At 49.0% G+C, this 19,109-nt stretch overlaps 1 pseudogene; it reads right to left on the bottom strand.

Moving 5' to 3' along the window:
- The window catches only part of LOC144134022 (uncharacterized), a 45,933-nt pseudogene that overhangs the window by 25,807 nt on the left and 1,017 nt on the right, over positions 1–19,109 (bottom strand).

Here is a 19,109-nt window from a genome sequence, read left to right as displayed (position 1 = left end):
AATCTGTACGCAAGGCTTTCGAAGACTTCGGAGATGTCCTCCGCCGCGGTGGCTCAGTGGCTAGGGAGCTCGGCTACTGATCCGGGGTTCCCGGTTTCTAACCCAACCGAAGCGGCTGCCTTTCATGGAGGCAAAACGCTAAGGCGCCCGTGTGCTTTGCGAGGTTAGTGCACGTTAAATGTCCCCTGGTGGACGAAATTATTTTGGTGCCCACCACTACGGCACCTCTTTCTTCTTTTCTTCTTCCACTCCCTGCTTTATCCCTTCCCATACGGCGTGGCTCAGGTGTTCAACGATATATGAGACATACTTCGGCATTCCCTTTCCACAAAAACCAATTATTATTATTAATATTATTATTATGATGTGGCAGACGTCTCTCATGAGAAGTGAAACAGTCCAGGTTTCGCAGACGTCATATCGACAACCCGGAGGGTGCGTATGGTATGTGGTTTACCCCACACGTTCAGATTTTACGCAGGGCAAGTGTTAGTGGTGGTGCCTGGACGGCCACGAATATGTCTACGGTGCAAGAGGACGGGACATATTAGACGCGACTGCCCCACGCCGAGGTGTAGCTTGTGCCGTTCTTTCGAACACGAATCGGAAGGATGCGTCCGCATGTTTTCGCGTGCGGCACGGGAACTGCTCTGCCGCAAGACGACGGGAGCGAGCTGCTCATAGACCAGCAGGAACTGGAGAGTGCCGGAGTCCCGCCCCCTTCCGGACTCGGCGACGGTCCTGTTCTACAGCAGTCGTAGCTGCCTGCTGGCAATGAGAAGTCAAAAGGTGACCCCGCGGCAGAAACGACTGGCAAGAAGGCGGATGCTGCTGCGCCACCACTAGAGCCAACGGTGGAGGGCACTTCAGGCGACCACGACTGCGAGGTGCCGATGGATGCGCCAGTCGCTTGCATTAAGCGACCTCGTGACTACACAAAGGCACCGGCTACGGAACGCGAACTTCATCGGCTAGAAAAGCATTGGAGAGGGGAGGGAGCCAAGAAAGGCAAGTTAGCCTTGTTACGGTCCTCGTCGCTCATTCGCGACGATAGACCGAAGCAGTGAGCTTTATGCACTGCTGTTTGTTTGTTGTGTGTACGCTATGGCTTATTTCAACAAGCCGTTAAAGGTTGGCACTCTGAACGTACGTGGACTTGCCTCGAAGTGTAAGCAAGTGCATTTGAACCGACTCTTCGGCGAGTTAGGTCTTGATATAAAGGCAGTTTATGAAAGAAAATTTGAGGATGAGCAGCAAACAGATAACATGGTATTTGGTTTTCGGTCACGGTTCAATGTTTCCATGAGCCATCAGCTGGTGTGTCGGGGAAATGCTGTCTTTTCCTGAGCAAAAAGAAAAAACATAGGCATAGTAGAGGAACAAATATTAACTTGTGCAAGGGGGCGGTTTGTCATGTGTGACTTCACATACGAAACACTCGTGCTGGAGGCTGTTGTCCTGTATCCTGTATGTTGTCCTGTACAAAGGGAGCGGCGCGGATTTATCGCCGCTGACGCGCCGCCTGCAAGCGAGGAACGCCTTCCATCGGGTGACGAATTCACAACATTCCATGAAATCATTTCTCATTATAAGCTTGGTCGTAAGACCTATCCAGCAGCAGATAACCAGCTCAGTAGGAAAAGGAAATTATGGGCTGGAAATTGCAAACCAGGGTGTTTTCAAACCCTCACTTGTGTAGCAAACGGCATCCAGAAGTCTAATACTAGATGTAGCATTGCGATATCATTCCCGATCTAGTCGACATGGTCTAGACCTGCCCCTTTTATAACGACCGGATTAGAAATGTACAATCCTGTGAGACCTTATTGCTCAACAACGAAGCAGATCAACGCAGTCATCTGTCTCGCCCATGCCGCCGCCGAGTCCGAAGGGATTCCGTCGGACGGTTAGGGGAATGAATGGTGGTTTAGACTTTAACCTTCTCTCCCGTCATTTTTGACGGGTGCAAATTAAAGTTATTTCTCTCTCTTTTTTTGAACAGTTAGGTTCGTTCCTTTATTGCAGTCGAGTGCTCATTTTATTGGGAGATTTCAATTGTGTTTTTGACCCTAAATATCGTTCAAATGGAAAGGATATAAAAGACCTCAGTGAACAAAGAATGCTGCTTGTGAACAATGAATGCTACGTCTACGACTGCACAACAAACAGTGTTAAGAAGCTGCCTCAACAAAGGCCTGTCGACAATACTTCAAGCGAGTCGCAAATTGTGTCCCCATAGGGCCACGCGAGGGGACGTGATGCGCAATTTTCCAAATCAACCTTATCTGTTCTTCTGGCTAATGTTCGAAGCATCCCCAACAAACGTGACTCCCTTAACACTGTTATCGACACCTGTGACGCAGACATCATTGCACTAACCGAAACCTGGTTGCACCGTAATGTTCAAAGCAGTGGAGTATTTTACAGGTCATCGCATTTCACAGTTCATCGCTGTGATCGCACTTCCCGTGTTGGTGGCGGCGTGTTGCTCGCGATAGCTAAATCTATTCCTTCCTACCCTATTCACATTCAAACCGACTTCGAATCTACGTGGGCATGCGCAGGACTTGGCCACAATAAATTTATTTTTGGTATATGCTACCGCCCTCCTTCATACTCGTCCACTTTTGTTTCCGAGCTTCATGACGCCCTTACATAGTATTAGCACGCCATCCTACTGCACCGATATTTCTTTTAGGCGTCTTCAACTTCCCCAGCATTTCGTGGTCGTCTGAAGTGCCTGTCTGAAGCCCTTTTCCATCCCAGATTCATGATTTTTTTAGATCTTTGTTCCACCTTTTCCATAAGTCAACTCGTTACTCAACCCACCAGGTCACTCAACCATAGCGCGAACACCTTGGTCCTTATTCTGACCACATGTCCAGACCTTGTGTCTCTATTATCCCGCCTGCCTGGTTTAAGTGACCATGTAGTATTAGCATTTGAAATTAGAGTCGCGAAAGTTAAATCAACTAATAACACTAAAACCAGTTGCGATTACAGCAGAGCCAACATTGAACAAATTAATGATGACTTGGCCACTTTCCTAGTTTTATTCAAGACGCACTTTTCAGATCGAAGAGTGAATACTAAATGGGGGGGGGGGGACTATTTTTAAATCCACAGTCAACGAACTGATTTCGAAACACGCACCGAAACGTATAATCACTTCGGATGCTAACACACCCTGGTATAACTCCTACTTGCGCCGATTATCTAACCGAAAGAAGCGATTTTATCGAGCGGCTAAACTGGCTCCTTCCGATGAAGATTGGGCAGTGTATAAAGAAACTAACAAAACTTACGTTCTGGCATTCAAACAAGCAAAAACTTCATGCAGATGACACTACCACGCATGCTCAGCGATAACCATAAAAAATTCTGGCGGGTAGTTAATCCCTCTTCAAAGACCTATATAACACTGACTGATTCTAGCGGAGCTTCTATCGCTGAGTCGGAATGTCCAACAATTTTTAAAAATATATTTTGCAAGAATTTTGTCTCCTGTGATGGGTCATTTTTACCGAATCCGCCCTCCTATAATTATTTGCCTATGACTTTAGTTGTTATTAATAGTTGTGGTAGAGAGACCATAATTTTTTTTTATTCGAGAAGTGTGCCATGAGGCATAAGTTGAAAAAGGAAGGGGGGGAAAGGAATGCACGGGATTTAAAGTTAAAAGAAGGAGTGAAGAACCGTTGCGCTGAGGTAGTCGCACAGGTTGCTAATGAAACGGTTGTCCATAGTCCACTTCACGTAGTCACTTTCGCGGTTCCACCGCAGGCCCACCTCCCTGAGGAGCCGTTTTCTGATAGCAGTTGTCGCTGGGCACGCCCATAACAAGTGCCGCACATCACAAATGTCCGGTGCAGCGCTACAGTGAGGACACCTGTCAGGTGCTGGCAGATCTTTGGAACGCCACCGATGACGGACAGATGGTGTCACAGCCGCCCCTGCCCGAATCCGGCGCACGGATACCTCCTCCTGCCGAGTAAGACTACGGGGGAGAGGGTGCGAACACGGAGGAATTAGAGCGCGTGTTCGATGGCGCAGAACTTCGGAATCGGAAACATAGGACAGGAACGGATCTGGGGGAAGAGGGGAAGGTGGCGGATCGTCTAATGTATGAAGATGAGTCATAGCATCCGCTTGAATGTTATGTGGGTCCTGGGCATGGCCGCGAATCCAGTGTATGCGCACAGGACATGGATACTTTGCGCAGAGCACATGAATTGATTGTGAAATCTGGAACGTTCGTCGAACAGCCTTAAGCTGTTTAAGGGCGGCGCGAGAGTCGGCGTAAATATGAACTGTATTGAATGTTGGAACGAGAGGAAGGGAAGCAATTGGCATTATAAATGGCTTGAAGTTCCAATGCCAGGGGAGTGCACGTATCCGCAGTATACGTCGCGCGAGAGTTGAGATGCGGATGAGATGGACTATACACAGCAGTAACTCCCCTCTCTGTAGAATGTGATGCATACGTGTATAATATGCACCCTTCAGGCAGGTACGCTCCTAATACCGAAGGGGAAACAGTGGGGCGATTGTCAGTTAGCTGGCAATAGGACCACGGTGGAAGTGCCTTTAAACGATGTAGTTTGAGAGACTGTTTTCGAGCTCTATTTGCCACCCGTTGGTCGATGATTTCACTGAGTGTACTAAGTTGTGCGAACTCCTGTAGCACAGGTATGGGTGTTAAACGAGGCAGATATGTTATGACGCGCATAGCCTCACGATTGATAGTTTCAAGGGAGTCCCACTGTCTGCGGGTGAGACGTTGAAATTGTGCCTGATATACTATCCGTGGCTGAAGGATAGAGCGCACAAGCTGGCGGGCCGTATGAGCACGTGCGCCACCAGAGCGCATAGCTATGCGACGAATCAGACCTAGAGTAGCGTGAGCCGATTTACGGGTGGCTGCCAGCCACGGGGTGCCAGTCCCGGATGTATGGAGACCAAGAATACGAACAGTTTCTAGCTGAGGAATCAGAGAAGTATGTACCGTAAAATTTAAAGGGGGAGCTTTCCGTAAGCCGGCTTTATTTCCAATTCGAATGAAACATGATTTAGTTGGAGAGAGTGTTAGACCCAGAGGTGGGAGGCGAGATGTCAATACATCCAGCGCGTGTTAAAGGACCGACTGATGAATAGACGCATCTGGATGACAGCACCACAAGGTTATATCATCGGCATACGCAAGCACGCGTATAGAAGGAATGGACTCTAGGGCTCGAACAAGAGGAATTAAAGCCACATTAAATAATGTGGGGGCGAGAACGGAGCCCTGCGGCACTCCTCTATTGGAAGTGAAGTTACCAATGGGCTTTCCGTGGACACGCACGCTGAAGGTTCAATTTGCTAAAAAGGCGTGGATAGAGAGGAGAAACCGGTGAGGGAGACCAAGAGTTTGAAGGGAGGCAAGAATGGCAGAGTGAAGGATGCTATCATATGCCTTTGTTATGTCTGTAGCGATTACGGTTCGTACAAGGTGACTCTGCGGAGAGTGGTCAAGCACGTAGCAGCCAAAGTAGCAAGGCCGTTCTCCGTTCCAATTTGTGGGCAGAAACCAATTGGGGAATCTAGGTAACAATCATGGGATTCCAGCCACCACGACAAGCGTGCGGCTAGAATGTTTTCATAAAGCTTGCAGATGGTAGGCGTAAGGGAAATTAGTCGAAGGGCTGAGAGAGATACTGGAGGCTGACCTGACTTGGGTATTGGAACCACAATAGAATGCTTCCAGTCTCCCGGCATGACGCCATAAAGCCACACTTCGTTAAAAGTATCAAGTAGGGTTTGCAAAGCCCTTCCTTCCAAGTTACGGAATAAGGAGTTAGGTATGCCGTCGTGCCCGGGAGTAGTAGTAGTTTTTAAACGTTCAATGGAAGCCAGCAGCTCTGCCATTGTGAGGTCAGAAGTAATCCCATAGGAGGGCTCTGTAACCGATAAGTCAGGTGGAGAAGTAGCGGTGCAGTCATGGTTCAGAAAAAATTGACGGGCCGCTTGTTGTGCAAATGTGTCCTCATCCACATTTGGTGCGAGGCGAATGCTCTCTGTGTAATCTGCAACCTGAGAAGGGCGCTCGATGGCGTGAAACACTCTCCAAAGATGTCGATTGCCCTGCGTAGAGGACAAGCGGGCACACCATGCAGCCCAGCGTTGCCTGCCTAGCTGCTTTGCATAGCGCCGCGCCCGTGCGGTTGCGCGGTGAAGAGCAGGAAGAGCCAATGGGTCATCGGGATGACGAGTAGCGTAAAGATCCCTGGCGACGAAGAGTCCACAGATTCAAGAGATGTATGTCCGGGTTTGGGTCGTCTTCATTTACAGTAGTGGTAATAGTGTGAGCAGCGAGAACAGCAGAGAGAGTAGACAGGGCTGAAGAGGGGTTGAATGTAGATAAATGATTGTCTGCGCGTACAGAGTCCCATGATGTTATTCGTATAGTGTGGCGTATTTTCCGTAGACGCGTAGGCGTGAGGGAGACAAAAATAGGGCTGTGATCGCTACCCCAAGTATCAGAATGAACAGCCCAACGAGGGTTACCGGGGCCTAACCACCAAGCCAAATCAGGTGAATACGGTCCACCTCGTGGGCGGGTAGAAGTATTCGGGTGGTGTAAAAGTTGAAAGGAATGATCCGAAAAGCTCCCTTGGATGTGTGTACCCCTTGAGGAATCCGATGGGTAACCCCACGCAGTGTGTGCGCTGTTGAAGTCACCACAAACTAGAATAGGGATACCCGAGTTGGTAGAACGTAGAAAACGAACCCATCCCTGATTGGGAGATGCGGAGCCAGGACGACTATAAAAAGAAACTAGGACAAGCGGTGTGCGTGCAGGTTTTACGAGAAGGGCGACAACCTCTTGACGTGTGTTGCACCACCGTGAAAGGTCGAGCGGTGTGTGCGGAACTGAACTGTGAATATAAATTGCAGATTTACCTGGGCTTAGGGAGGAGGCGGTGCAACGGCGATCAGGGATAGAGGGTGAATGATATGCGCAGAAACCTGAAAGGCGTGGGAGTGCATTATGCTCTTGCAGTAGGAACTCCCATGCCCTCAGCTTTCCGTCGCGAAGGCGGATGTTCACTTCAGAGGCCTTATTAGCGAAACCTCGACAGTTCCACTGCACCACCACCGATGATGACGACGCGTTATCCATGACGAGGCTGAAGAGCTTCCACGATGAGGGATGTCACCTGCTTCATCAGCGCCAATATGTTATCCACTAACGGGGTAGTCACGGCTAACAGGTGGTCGGCACCTAATTGTGGCCCAGTGCTTACCCTAGTTGATTCCTCTGAAGATTGCTCCCGAGTTATTAGAATTCTTCGAGAGGATTTAGAACGACGCTGTTCCCGGCGCTGGGTGAGTTCGTCTAGTCGGCGGCGAGCCTCCGCGATTGCATTGTCTAAAGCTGTGTCTTCATCGGTGGTATCCACATGTGATGGATGCACTGGACGTTTTGGCGTACCATTTGATCCGGCAAGGTGAGCCGCTTGTGCATATGTACGCTGGTGAGGAGACGTATGGTGAGCAGCGGGCTCAGATAAAGGAAGTTCATGGAAGTCGTCGTCTCATGCGAGAGCTGCAAAGCGATTACTTGTAGGAACATCCATTTTTGGAGGTGACTTGTGAAACTTATTCGCTTGCTTCTTCTTTGGACAAGCGGGAGAGCGAATAGTCATGGTCCGGCGATTTGCACAGGGCACAGAGAACTGTTGGTTCATTCATGTCGGCCACAGCTGCTGGATTAGGGCAGGTATTTTGCATATGTCCTTCTTTGTGGCACTGATAACAAAAAATACGACGAGGTCGGAAGGGCTGTGGTTTGACGATCGCACCGTAGTAGGCAAGGTACTTCGGGAGAGTCAACGGGCCTTACAGGATGAGCAGGTATGAGCCCCGGCGACCCATAGGCTGTGCTTGCAGTACAACGTGAGTTGAGCAGCGAATATTTGCGCGGACCTCCTCGGGAGGGCTCGTGCTGTTGACATGATAAACCATGCAGCGGAGTGTGTCAGGACCGGATGCAAAATATATTTACACCGGCATATGCTTGCTGTCATCCAGGGGGATAAGCGTAACTGCGCAAAGTTTCTATGCGTCCATCAAGGATGACAAGTTTACCGTGATGATGTTCGATGGGCGATGGACGACAAACCCGCAGTAGTTCGAAGAGCCAAGAGCGTGGTCAATTGTGGCTTGATCATTCCGGGCAGGGATGGCAGTCATATCAAAGCGCAATGTAGGCTTGATGGTAACGCGGAACGAGTTCGCAGCAGGCGGAAGAGAGCCTTGACTCACGGGAGGCATCTGTGGAGTAGGCTCAGACGCCGGTGACGGCACTTGGTGGGAATAGAGAACTGGCGCGACGGGCACAGTTTCTTGAGGGAGTGCCATGGGCACGGAGGCGGTGGAGCAGTCCATGTCACAGGCCAAAGCCGTAGCATCGGAAGACGGCGCAGGCTGGAGGCCCAGAGGCGCTGACGATTGCGTGGACGTGGAGACTGCGTCAGGTGGCAACACAGCGGGCATCCGCGTAGCTGTCGTCGACAACGCAAAATCCTTGCAGACGCGTAGCGCGGCCTCGCTCGGCAGCGCCGAGCTAAGCCCAGCTTGCCCCTGAGGGTTCCGGTTGGGTTTTCTCACTTGAGAATGCGCTCACCTTGCCGGTAATTTCTCCGCAGGGGCGTCGTCAGCATTCGGTCTCACGGAGGGCACTGTCCGACCCACGCCACACGCGAGAAGACAGCGAAAAGCGAAAACACAGACCTAGAAGCAGACACGTAGCCATCCACTAGGTCTTCGTCTTCTTCCGAGACCATAATTGAGTCTGAGTCTGCAAGTCCAGGTGTCGAGCTTATTAATTCCAAGTTTCTGAAGTGTACAATGGTTTACTCTTCACTATGTTTGTTACTAATTTTTCAACAGTGCATTGATACAGGTGAATGTCCTGACGACTGGCGAGTTGGGAAGATGGTTCCACTTCATAAATCCGGTAGTACCGCTTCCCCATATAACTACCGCTCAATATCACTTACCAGTATCCCATGCAAAACTCTCCGAGCACATTCTTACTCCAAATGTTTCCACTTTCTGGATTCAAATTCGTGTTTTTCACATGCACAACACGCCTTCCGAAAAACATTGTCTTGTGAAACGCAACTAATTACCTTTACGCATAAGCTCCACCTAATCCTTGACCGACGCTCCCTTGCCGATTGCATTTTCTTAGATTTTGCCAAGGATTTCGACCAAGTTTTTCACAAACTACTACTCTTAAAATTAGCGCAACTTAACCTTCACCCCAAAATTATTACGTGGCTAGAACACTTCCTTTGTCATCGTTCTCAGTTTGTATCTTTTAACGTTCATACTTCATCTTTTAGCGCGGCCAACTCTGGAGTGCCTCAAGGCTCGGTTTTAGGTCCCCTTCTTGATCTACATTAATGACTTACTCCAGCACGTTACTTTTAACATGTATCTATTTGCCGATGACTGTGTTGTGCTCAGAGAAATTACTAGTGACCAGGATGTCAACACGTTACAATTTGATCTCAACGCTATTTTGGATTGGTGCAATCACTGGCTCATGTCACTTAATATCAATAAATGTAAAATCTTGCGCGTATCACGTAGAGATTCAAGTCCAGCTGCTTACCTTCTTAACAACACTATCCTTGAGTCAGTAACATCTTACCGCTAACTTGGCGTACATATTACGTCAGATGTAACATGGTCCCTTCATAATAATCATATAATATCTAAAACCAATCGAATGCTCGGACATCTGCGACGCAATTTTTCTTCTGCCCCAGTATCACTAAAATTGCTGCTTTAGAAAACATTAGTCCACCCTCAACTTGAGTATGCCTCCTCTGTATGGGACCCTATCTGTGCTAAGCTAACTCACTCGAACTTGTTCAGAATAATTCTACTCGATTCATTCTTCATAACTACAATCGGACTGCCAGTATTTCTGCTATGAAACAAACCTTAAGTCTACCGTCACTTGCCTCTCGCCGCTATAATTCTCGCCTTTGTCTTTTTCTCAAAATATACTTCCATAACACCCACCTGCGCAATGAACTAATCTCTAATCCGTCCTATCATTCTGTTCGCGTTGACGACTCACAAAGTTGGTATTATTTCTTGCCGTACTAATGCCTGTTCCCACAGTTTTATTCCCCGCACATCACAGGATTGGAACCGCCTTCCCGGACTTATCGCCGGCAATGAAGACCATCATCACTTTAAAAATGCACTAGCTAACATTGTAAAATTAAGAGCCTAATCAACTTGTATTTTTTATTTTTGTTGCGTTGCTTGCTTTTGTTTAATGTGTTATCATTTTAATCACTCCCCTCTGTAATGCCAAACGGCCCTGAGGGCATTAATAAATGAAATGAAAATTAAATTAGTTGTTTGCAAGCAAAGCGCCAAGTGAAGAAGGGTTTTGGGAAAACTTCTTTCTACTTATCATAATATTAGGAAATGAGATTACTGAAGAACTAGAGAATGAAATAAGTATTAACGGAATAGTGAAAACCATTCATTATTTGAATGCCGGAAAGTCGCCGGGACCTGATGGTTTTGGCGCTGCCTTTTATAAGAGCTTTAAATATTACCTTGCCATTATGCTTTATACGGATTTCAAGGAACTTTTGTGGTCTGTAGGCTGCCACCATCGCTTAGCAAAGCTCATGCAGTCTTAATTCCTATGACAGATGACCCACCCAAGCTGGCAAAGGTTTTAAGCTTTAGACCGATCACGTTAACAAACCTTGATTATAAAATTATGATGAAAGGGTTCACTAACCGATTGCAATACATCATAAAGGATATTGTAAGACCTCACCAAACATCTGGAATATAAACAAAAAGCATATATAAAAATATACATGGATCATGAAGCGTGCTCGAGTGCTGCGATGTTGTAAATAAGAAGGTAGCTATGGTTCAAAATGACTGAAAAGTCTTTGATCGGATATCTCATAAAATACCCTACTCTTTGTTGGAACATAGTGGTATTGGTTCGGTTGTTCCCAAATGGGTAAAATGGCTTATGCATGTTGCTCGACACGCCTTATGATAAATAAACTGTTATTTGAAAGAATTCATGTAAGGACACCTGTTCGACAAGCATGTGCACTGTCCCGTCTCCTTTTTGCAATTTATTTCGAGCCCTTTTGCAGGATGACAACTCCGAGTGGGCACAGCCGAGGTTATAGGTTGGGAGCGTGTCAGGTGAGAATACTGGCATGCTCTGATGACGTGGCGCTCGTTTGTGAATACCGGAAAAAGTATTGTAAAAGCGTTACAAGTAACGGAAAGGTTTTGCAGGCAAACTGGGAGCGCTGTTAATTTATACAAATGTCTCGGTGTCAGGCAAGGGTAATGGGACTTAAAAGCAGAATTATTCTGCGGGGTCATTTGGCCTACATCTCTCGGAGTTTATTTGGGAGTCCCGCTGGACAAATAAGGGGCGAATGCCAATTACCGGAATGAAAAAGCGGAAGAAATGCGAGACAGGAAGAAAGGCTGAATGGGCCGTAGTCTTTAAATTTTCGCGCGTGCAACTGTATGTAACTCCTTTCATCTGGCAAGGATCATGTATTATTTCAAGTATTATACTTGGCACGAGAAAATATCCAAAGGTTATATCTGGTTTTTGCGGTCTTCATTCAGGCGTTCAGTTGGGAATGAATTCGAAGAATTAATCTCTTCTGGAGAGTAAAGGTCGGAGGACTGTCTCTTAAGCATCTATATGTGCGGCAGGTGGTTTTAGGTTTTGTTTCTCGCGTTACCAAAACGACGCCTTGCAGCGAACATTCATGCAAATAATTTACCCAGTGCACTTTCAGAATTCATTGTCTCTTCGTGCAATGCTCGAAGATACACAGTGTCTCGCTTCCTGCGAAAGGTGGTCTGGTCGTTCAGGTTTTTGCAAGTGTGGTTCTCTCTAGAGTATTTAGCGAGTGTAACGCCGAAGCGACTACACAAGGACCTGGTTGAACAGTTGTTCCCAGCTCCTCTGTACAGAAACTTATACTGCGAAGGCCCTGGTAAAGAGGTCTTCAGGCAAGTTAAGAAGATTACTGTTGCACCTGGTGTCAAAACCTTCTTTTTAAAACTGCATACAGGAACCTTACCAGTGAAAGCATGGCTAGAGGAAAAGGACCTTTTTGTTCTTTGGGGCTGAAACTGTCTCTTGTGTAGAAAACCAGAGACGGTAGAACAGGTGTTCCTGGATTGTTGGGATGCGGTGTTCTACTGGGATGTTTTGCAAAGAACCCTAAAAAACACTTGCCATTGACACCGCGCGGAATCCGGTGCCTGAACACTGAACGTGAGGTTGCACAGTATGACCAGGTTATGTTATTCGGCCTACACAGCATTTGGAGGAATAAGAATGGCTGCTAGACATTGTGACTTGGATTCACGGTCGGTATGCGATTATTTTTTGAAACATATGTATAAATTAGAAGAACTGCCGAAGTAGCAAGACAATGCGGATGATTTATTGAGTCTGATGGACCAACTTGCTAAAATGAAAGCCCATTAGACACGCTTGTCTGCCAAGGGAAATGGGAACGACGATATTTTACTGTTGTATTTATTCATTCAATAAAGAAAAGAAGCAGTGTTGGCCTTGTGGTTGAGCATCCGCCTCGCATGCGGGAGGTGCGGGTTTCGACCCCCAGTGCCGCCGGGTACCTACCGGTAATACAATTTGTACAAGCTTTTCCTGGCCTGGTGCTCGGCTCAATCTGGGTGAAATGCTTTGTAAATGATCTTTGACTCCACCTTGAGCAAACAAAAAGTACATTGTACCATGATGCTCTTCGGCTGCAGGTGCCCTTGCGCCATAAAAATTCACTGTCACCTTCATCGTGTAGAACCTGGTGTTATTTAAAGGTATAAGCTTTTTATTACGCGCACAAATGCATGTGTGGTCCATTCTTTGTTAGTTACTCACCAGTGGACTGCTCGGGCCGAAACAGTGGCAATTCACCACATACGACTACATTATATGACCGGAAAATAAGTAATTCACTACTAAAAACTAACTTTCGCCTAAAAAAATATACGAAAACAGTGTTATTAGGTAACCACTAAAAAGGTCGCAGAATTAAAAAAATGTGGCCGTGGCTCAACCCGGCTTTGCCAGGTTTATGGATCCAAAGGCAACCGATGTCGACGCAGAGACGTTGGCTGCATCCGCTGGCCTTTTCCACTTCAGATACTCTTGTCGCCTGTGCCGCTGCTTTTCCACACTTGTCTTCAGTTGTTCATCACTTTCAGCAACTCGATGACCCCAGATTCGGGACTTATCTCTAGCCAACGCGGTTTCGTGACGCTCTCTGTCGTAGGGATCGCTACAAGCAGCCCGGCGCCTCTAATGCTGTGTGGAAGAACTCGTCCTGGTGACCAGTTCTGGGTCCACGTCTGCGGTGTCTAGGCGGCGAGCGCTGGCCTTATTGACATGCTTATTCACGTGACACAACCGGTGAGAGCGAGCGGTAAGTTACGTGGTATGACGTCACTGCCACACCTGCGTTTTGGCCGTCAGCTTTGCATGCGAGAAGCGGACATTTTCGCTTCAAAAGTAGCAATATCGAGCACGAACGCGTACAATGGTGCGTTAGAAGGAGGCTGAAGCCCAGTGGTAAGAAGCAATGCCACCTCGAAGTAGCCCGATGAACGGGAGGTGGTACCTGTCGTTTTAATGCAGTAAGATCGTGCTGCGAACTTATCTGTTCTGTTCATAAAGTTTCATGAGAAGGACGCGGCTGCTATTACAATCCGGTGAAAACGACACTTGCGAAAACTAGAAGAGCGAGAACTAGAGTTGAGTATCGCACAGCCCTGGAATTCAAATCCCAAGAGCGAATAGCGCCGGTCTCTGTACACTTCACTACACCATGTCTGCGTAGCCAGCGCGCAAGTCTGCAGCGAATCAACTAGAAAGGCTTGCTAAGCTTGTGCAAAAAATATAATCGATACTTAATCCAGCTCCACGCATGACACAGCACTGAAAGAGTGGCAGCTGTTTGTAAACTTCTTAAATAGCAATTGCGCAGTCAACCACAAGCTGTGGATTAGCTCAGATAATCCAAGATATACAAAGCGAAAGCAGTCGGCGTTCATTGCGTTTTTTGGCGTTGAATTTTACAACGTTCTAGACACCAATGATTTTGAGGAAAGGAAGCGCGCATAACTGGCTCCATGGGTAGTGGGGGCATCAATCGCTCTTTGAGGGACTTGTAGGTGGTGAGAGAGGGATTTGGTGGCAGGCATTAGTCAGGCAGTGTTCTGCCAGACACGCGGCACTGAAGCAATAAGGTGCAGCGTTCATCGGGTCACCAACCTTTCGCAATCAACCATTAGCTGCCACCAGCGAGGGTGGCATAATCCGTTCGGCGCGACGCCTTGCCTGTTGGACAATTTAAGGAAAGGAAATGACGCCTGTTGCATATATCATGGTGCACACCCGAACCACCCCGTAAGGCGAGGAAAATGAAATGAAAATTAGCTTTAAGGAAATGAAATGACGCTTGTCTCAAATATCTCGGTGGACAGACAGACAGACAGACAGACAGACAGACAGACAGACAGACAGACAGAAAAACTTTATTGAGCAAGTGAGTTTTAGACCCAGCTGGGCCCCTGGGCCACTGCGTGGTCCCGCGCTGCATCAAGTAGGTCATGCCGGGACTTGACGTCGGCAGCCCGAGTCACCGCGGCAAGCTGCGATGTCGGGTCTGCAGACATAAGCAGGACCTCCCAGTTCTACCAGCTCGAGATGGCGTGCTGTCCCCGCGGGGGGGGGGGGGGGGAGGGGGGCGGGTGGTCAGCAGGGCAGCCGAAAAGGTTATGGGAGTGTGGCGTGGGGGTCACCGCATAGGGAGCATGCAGGGGATGTGCCGCAATAGTGGGATAAAAGCTGAGGGGATGACAGAGAGAGGGTCTGGAGGCGTCTGAAGAGGATCTGTTGGGAGTGCGTAAGAGAGGGGGGGGGACTCGGTGGACACCTAAAGAGCGCTGCAAGGGAACGAATATTTCCGACGCGCGGTGCCTACAATTACAAGGGAGCGAGAGAGAGAGAGAGAACCTTACTGCCACAGGTGTCAGCAATTAGGATGGGCAGGTCCTGTGTGGCCTCCATATTGGGGCGACGTTCTGGGCCCACGCAATCAGTGAAATTTGAAGGGCCTTGTCTGGCTGGATGGGGAGTTTGTCCTAGCTTTCCGCAGAGAGAGCTGGCAGGAGGGCTTGTGTGGGCGGGTTATTTTCGTATCCCCAGAGGACGTGCGCCTGAGCGGCAAGTTCTCCATGGTTTCAATTTGGGCATTTAAGGTCATATTCCCCGCTGGTAAATACTAATATCCTGCTGCGGCTTTGCTGAGAATTGAGTGCGTCTGCAATCTGGCCAGCAGTGGTGGTGAAAAGCATTTATTAGGCTATATGTACAGAGAGTTGCTCGGGGAGAGGCCCCTATTGGGCATCGCCCCTTACAATAGAAGGCGGAGTCCCTCATTCCGGGACCCCGTTGGTCCTGATAGCTGCGCAGGTCCGCCAAACCAGGGCCTGTTGGGCAGATAGTTCCTTGCAGCCGGGCAGAGCCGCCTCCCAGTCCTCTCGGGTAGGGGAAGGGGTGATGGGGGCAGAGAAGGATTTTGCCTGCATGCCCAAACCATGTGAAAGGTGTCTACCACCTCCCCACAGAATGAGCAGCGGCCGTCAAAAGAAGAGTCAAAGTGCTTAAGAACCGCCGGGCACAGCAGGGTGTTTGTAAAGAGCCTAAGGAGAGTTTGTTCGCCAGCTTTACCCAGTCCCTTCATAGGAACCGGGTAGCGCCGGTGTTCGGCACGATAGTGCTATGTGATATCTTTAAAAGAATAATTGGTTTTTTTGGGGGGAAAGGAAATGGCGCAGTATCTGTCTCATATATCGTTGGACACCTGAACCGCGCCGTAAGGGAAGGGTAAAGGAGGGAGTGAAAGAAGAAAGGAAGAGAGAGGTGCCGTAGTGGAGGGCTCCGGAATAATTTCGACCACCTCGGGATCTTTACCGTGCATTGACATCGCACAGCACACGGGCGCATTAGCGTTTTTCCTCCATAAAAACGCAGCCGCCGCGGTCGGGTTCGAACCCGGGAACTCCGGATCAGTAGTCGAGCGCCCTAACCACTGAGCCACCACGGCGGGCTGAAAATTTGTGATGTGGTCAAAATCTGGAGCTTCAGCAAGGGCGTCTGGACCCGTTGGGCCGGCCGCCCGGATTGTTAATCCTCGGGCAAGTCGGTCGGCCCCTTCTTTTGCAGAGTTGCTCTTATGGGCGGGCGTCCAGATTAGGTTAATTATGCGGCCGGGAGTGCAGCCGCGCAGGATGCATCCGGCAGGGAGGCACATGCAGGCTGGCGAGTTTTTTATGATTGCTCGTTTCGAGCCACTGAGGATTGTGCGCGTACGGCGGCCAGTGATGGCCAGCGCTACCGCCGTCTCTTCCGCTGCGGTGGGGGAGGGGGCGCGCAACGTGGCTGCGGAGATAAGGGTAGATTGCGGCGCGGTTGCACAGACCACGCAGGTTGTTGAATCTTGCCTTTCCGCGTCCACGTATGTTGCGTTTTCGTTGGCATGATAGATATCATCCAGCACGCGTCGTGTCGGTCAGGGATCATGTTCCTGGTTAACGGTTTGACGACGAGGCGGCTATGTACGCCTGTCGGGAGGGAGGATATGGGATGGGTATCGCCTATTGCGTTGACGTTTAGCCGGTCAAGAGATGAGTTTCCCGTGCTGGTTCTGGAGAGGCAATGAACTTGGGCTTTTTTGTGTGCCTGATGAGTTCCTTAAACATGATGTAGACGCCAAGTTGGAAGGGGTGTTGTGCGCTGGCGTATTGGGCAACCGTATGGCAATCTTGTACACCGAGGGGATGATTCTGTTAACTGCCTCACTATCTTTTCGGCGAAGGTCATAGTAGGGGTAAGAGTATATACTCTCCTGGTGATGAGAAATACCTGCGTTAGCCGACATAGGTCGTCTTCCTTTATGCCTCTCAGCAGCCCTGATATTCTGGAAACATCTGAACACAATGAGTAATTCGAAAAGGCTAGAGCAAAGGTTTATTGTTACACATCAGGGTTTTCGACTAGAATGGGGTGAAGCAATGAAACACATAGAAACAAGGATGACAGAAAAATCTAAAGAAAGAAATGGAGCTAATAATTACCGAAGGATGATAGACCAGTTACTGCAATTGGTTCACTACAGCAACGAGAGTTGGAAAGGGCAGAGAAGAAGGCTCCTAGTGGCACGTCAGCAGGCCCAGATGGCATTCCGATTATGTTAATAAAGAACTCTGTCAGAAATTCCAACAGCTTACTAGTCTGAAGGAACCCGTAATATGGGCATGATGACGGCCTGTTTATGACGGCCTGTTCGTGATGGCCTATCGGTGACGGCCTGTTGGTGACTGTTTTATCGGTGTTCGGCAGATGCTTGGCCTAATTGGTTATTAGCTCTATGGTACCGATCGTGCTTGCAGGCATCGGGTTGTTAGTGTAAGGCCTAATAAGAAATGCCAAGCCTAATGGCATACCAATTAGTTCACAATGACAGCTTTTGAAGTAACGGAGCGTAGCCGGTGGGTAGTGGCAGAACAAAGAACGTTTATTGACGGGTGTTGCTGGCTTATAAAGACCGGAAAGGTCACATGACACATGACTGGCATGATACGCGGCACGTGTGACACACTCTTGGCTCAAGCTATACATCAGCCTGCGTGCTTGATAACTTATCACGCGTACTTGATAATACTACATCCCTTCCCCCTAAGCTGGAGTAAGTGAGACGATCCGGTGGCTTCCGTGGGCGTGTCGAGCGACGTGGTGGTTGGTCTTCAGCTTGAGTGCGGACTTCCCGTGTCTCCGTACCTTGATGATCTTCTGCCTCCTCAGAGCTACTTTGAGATTCTTCAGGGGTCCGGACTGGGCTCGGCTTGCTAGGGGACGACCCCACGTCGAGACGAGGCCTGAGTTGGTCCACGTGGCGGCGCTGCGATCCCTCCGGTGTTTCTAGAGTAACCATGCTCGCTCCCGTCGAGGACACCACAGTCGCAGGCATCCATTTCCGAGCAGACCGAAACTGGCGCGACCATACAGGCTTTCCTGATTGATAACGTGTTGGTGATTTTGTCACTGCTGACACAGGTTCACCGGAATCATTTTCTGTGACCTTGATGTCCGTGAGTGAAGCCGTCAGCCTGGTTCTGGGACTGAAACCAAACAGCAGTTCCGCTGGCGATTTCCCTCGCTCCAAAGGTGTCGCTCTATAACGGAATAAAAACTTGATTAGTCGTTCTTGCAATGTCCCTGCTGAAATCTTTCGAAGCCCTTCTTTTACCGTTCGCACGGCCCGCTCCGCCAACCCATTTGACTGAGGATGGTATGGTGCTGTTCGGACGTGTTTCACATGGCTTTCCTGCAAGAAACTAGACATGGTGGCACTTGTGAACTGTGGTCCGTTATCAGATACCAAGCAGTATGGTAGGCCAAACCGTGCGAAAATACCCTCAAGTACTTGAATGGTGGTCTCTGCTGTGGCGGTCGTTAAAGGTATGGCCTCCATCCACTTTGTCTCGGCGTCAACCAAAACGAAAATTTGGTAGCCATCGTTGGGGCCTGCAAAATCCACATGCAACCTGTACCATTGTTTGTTGCTCGCTGGCCATGGAGACGGAACCTCAGCAGCTGGCATGGGCCAGCATTGAACACATTGAGGGAAACTTTGAACTAACAATTCGATGTCCCTATCTAGTCCAGGATACCAAAATAGCGTTCGAGCTGTGCGCTTCATGGCTGTGATACCGGGGTGACTGTTGTGCAGTTCCTTTAGCATGCATCGCTGCGCCGCCTCCGGCAACACTACTCGATGGCCCCAGTATACCAGGTCGTGGCTGGCGGCGAGCTCGTTACGGCGAGAAAAGTAGGGCATCAGGTGTTGCTGTGCTGCCGATAAGTGCCGTGGCCAGCCGCGTGAGATCCACCCCCTGATCCGCTGAAGCTTATCGTCCGAGCGGCTTAGGTCCGCTAGTTGCCG

Source organism: Amblyomma americanum, chromosome 5 (genome assembly GCF_052857255.1).
Source record: "Amblyomma americanum isolate KBUSLIRL-KWMA chromosome 5, ASM5285725v1, whole genome shotgun sequence".
NCBI classification, from domain to species: Eukaryota; Metazoa; Arthropoda; class Arachnida; order Ixodida; family Ixodidae; genus Amblyomma; species Amblyomma americanum.
The sequence above is the reverse complement of the archived record's forward strand: the minus strand, read 5'-3'. Positions and strand labels throughout refer to the sequence as shown.